Genomic DNA, 4,105 nt, shown 5'->3' with positions numbered 1-4,105 from the left:
CATTGCGACACACCGTTTTGTCTTATATGGGCAAAAATATTTGGAATGGGCTGATTTTTTGTGAGGATGATCTCTATGGTGAGGAGATCATCCTTGCCAAAAATCAGCTCATTATGAAACTTCTAGACCGTCCAATTTTTGTTAAAAAATTATAGACCGTCCAATTTTTGTTAAAAAATTATTGATCGTCCAATTTTTGTAAATCAATTTTGATTGGGTTAGAAGTTTTGGAATTGGATGATTTTTTGCCAGGATGATCCCCTCATCACAGAGATCATCCTCACAAAAAATCAGCTCATTCCAAACACTTTTGCCTATATAAGACAAAACGGTGTGTCGCAATGTAAGTCTCAATATGAGTCTTAGGAACGTGACCCATATATATATATGGGGGGCGTTCAATGGCCAACTTTTTAGCAAACTTTTTGGCAAAACATTTTTCAAAACATGAGTTAGAGGTTTTGGAATGAGCTGATTTTTGGTGAGGATGATCTCTACGGTGAGGAGATCATCATCACCAAAAATCAGACCATTCCAAAACTTCTAACCCCATCAAAAACAGTTTACAAAAAATGGACGGTCCACGATTTTTCAGCTGGTAAACATAGGTTAGAAGTTTTGGAATGGGCTGATTTTTGGTGAGGATGATCTACTCACCGTAAAGATCATCCTCACCAAAAATCAGCCCATTCCAAAACCTCTAACCCATGTTTTGAAAAATGTTTTGCCAAAAAGTTTGCTAAAAAGTTTGCCCTTGAACACTACCCTATATATATATATATACATACAGGTCAGGTTCAAACGACAACCATTTCAACACAGATATAGACAATGTGTTTTGTCTTATATGAGCAAAAATGTTTGGAATGGGTTGATTTTTTGTGAGGATGATCTCTGTGGTGAGGAGATCATCCTTGCCAAAAATCAGCTCATTATAAAACTTCTAGACCGTCCAATTTTTGTTGAAAAATTATAGACCATCCAATTTTTGTAAATCAATTTTGATGGGGTTACAAGTTTTGGAATGGGATGATTTTTTGCCAGGATGATTCCCTCATCACAGAGATCATCCTCACAAAAAATCAACCCATTCCAAACATTTTTGCCCATATAAGACAAACACGTTGTCTATATGTGTGTCGCAGGAACCCGACCCATACATATATATATATATATATATATATATATATATATATGGGGACGGTTCAGCAGCCCTAAAGTTTGCCAAGTTTGGTGCCAAACATTTTTCAAAATATGGGTTAGAAGCTTTGGAATGAGCTGATTTTTTGTGAAGATGATCTCTATGGGGACGGTTCAGCAGCCCTAAAGTTTGCCAAGTTTGGTGCCAAACATTTTTCAAAATATGGGTTAGAAGCTTTGGAATGAGCTGATTTTTTGTGAAGATGATCTCTATGATGAGGAGATCATCCTCACCAAATATCAGCCAATTCCAAAACTTCTAACCCCATCAAAAGTGATTTACAAAAATTGGACGGTTCACGATTCTTCAACTTGTAAACTAGGGTTAGAAGTTTCAAAATGAGCTGATTTTTTGTGAGGATGATCTCTTCATCGTAGAGATCATCCTCACCAAAAATCAGCCTATTCAAAAACTTCTAACCCCATCAAAAGTGATTTACAAAAAATGTTTGGCACCAAACTTGGCAAACTTTAGGGCTGCCGAACCGCTCCCTATATATATATATATATATATATATATATATATATATATATATATGGGTCACGTTCCTAAGACTCATATTGAGACTCACATTGCGATCAATGGCAAACTTTTTGGCAAAACATTTTTCAAAACATGAGTTAGAGGTTTGGGAATGGGCTGATTTTTGGTGAGGATGATCTCTACGGTGAGTACATCATCATCACCAAAAATCAGACCATTCCAAAACTTCTAACCCATGTTTACAAGCTGAAAAATCGTGGACCGTCTATTTTTTGTAAACTGTTTTTGATGGGGTTAGAAGTTTTGGAATGGGCTGATTTTTGGTGAGGATGATCTCTACAGTGCGGAGATCATCATCACTAAAAATCAGCCCATTCCAAAACTTCTAACCTCATAAAAAATGGTTTACAAAAATTGGACGGTCCACGATTTTTCAACTTGTAAACATGGGGCTAGAAGTTTTGGAATGGGCTGATTTTTGGTGAGGATGATCTCCACCCATGTAGGACAAAAATGGTTGGCTAAAATGTTAGCCAAAATGTTTGGTGCTGAACGGGACCCATATATATATATATATATATATATATAGGGAAATGTTCAGCACCCTAAGTTTTACCACACACTTTAACAAACGTTTTTTGTCCTACATGGGTTAGAAGTTTTGGAATGAGCTGATTTTTGGTGAGGATGATCTCTATGATTAGAAGATCATCCTCCCCAAAAATCAGCCCATTCCGAAATGTTTAGCCCCATGTTTACACGTTGAAAAATTGTGGACCGTCCATTTTTTGTAAATTAATTTTGATGGGGTTAGAAGTTTTGGAATGAGCTGATTTTTGGTGAGGATGATCTCCTCACCATAGAGATCATCCTCACCAAAAATCAGCTCATTCCGAAACTTCTAACCCATGTAAGACAAAACGCGTTTGTTAAAGTGTGTGGTAAAACTTAGGGTGCCGAACGGGACCCATATATATATATATATATATATATATATATGGGAGCGGTTCGGTAGTCCTTAAGTTTGCCAAACATTTTTCTAAACATGGGTTAGAAGCTTTGGAACGAGCTGATTTTTGGTGAGGATGATCCATTGGGGTTACCCACTGTTAAGGGTCGTCGGGTTCAGTGCAGACTCGACCTCAGGTCAGTTCATTCTTAGATATCTTTTTTGCCAAAATAGATATCTGTATTATGATCCAAGTCTTGAAGGAAAAAAAGTGACGAGATTTGGTCCCATTGGATCTAAACAATCCTTTTTCGGAGAGTTTCTATTGCCACAACAACTTTTGCTAATGCCACCCCAAGATGTGTGTTAATTCTTTGGTGATTTACATATGAATTGGAGTGGCGTTAGCAAAAGTTTGTTTGGCAATAGAATCTCTCTCTTTAAGATAAAGAAGCCATTGAATTTGCCAGTAATACTAGGTCCACAAAAGGCCCAAAAATAGAGGGTAAATTGAAAATTTTCATAGAATGGATACCTCAATTTAATATTGGTTACTTGCACAAGCAAACTCACTCACATCTGCACAAATTACCAAAACTGTCGGATGGGTTTAAGGTTGACAACATAGATCGCATCCAAAACACAATAAGTCACATGCATAGAGTTTCACTTAAAACTCTTATAAATTACAAATACCTCCTCACAATCTCTTATAAGTTATAACCCAAATCAAAAAAACAGAAAATCAGAAATTTGATCTCCTCTTCTTTAACCGAACCCTAGCCCTCTCCATCTCCATTTCCATTACTGTCTTCTCTCATCTCAGACGATGACGGAGACAGAGACGATGAAGGCAAGGCCAGGGCAATAATTTTAGGCAAACGAAAACCCCCTTATTCAGCTTGTCTTCTTCTTCTTAGGTGATTTCAACCTACCTTTCCCTTGTCTCTCTTTCTCTTATTGTATCTTGAATATGTAAATCCTTAATTGATAAAATAGATGATCTAAGCAAGTGGTGATTTTTTTTGCGAGATCTTTACAATGTTCTTTGCTCATAAGGATTAGATTTAATTTTGAATATTTGGTTTCCTGCATTTGGAGGTCATGTATATAAAACCCTTTGGCTGACCCAATAAACATCAAACCTTAGGTGCCAGATTTTGAAATATGAACTACATTTATTCCTAAATCTTCAAGGCTTTACGAAAAACATTTCCATTATAAAAGTGAAGGTACTTTACAGATTGAATGTAAAAACATTTCCATTAAAAACCAAATTTTGGTTTCAAGAAAAAATACAATCACTTCAAGTTTTTGTTTTGTTTTGTTTTTATTTTTATTTTTTATAATCCCACTTGAAATTTTTTAAGACACCGAATAATTAGGTTTGCTGATTCAATGCTTCTCTAGGCTTTGTGATATTCAATATTCTTTCATTCATTATTTGTTACTTCTCTAAAAATGGTAATGGT

The sequence above is a fragment of the Akebia trifoliata genome, chromosome 16 (assembly GCF_017979445.1).
Source record: "Akebia trifoliata isolate Shusen 1 chromosome 16, ASM1797944v1, whole genome shotgun sequence".
Classification (NCBI taxonomy): Eukaryota; Viridiplantae; Streptophyta; class Magnoliopsida; order Ranunculales; family Lardizabalaceae; genus Akebia; species Akebia trifoliata.
Note: the sequence above shows the minus strand (reverse complement) of the source record.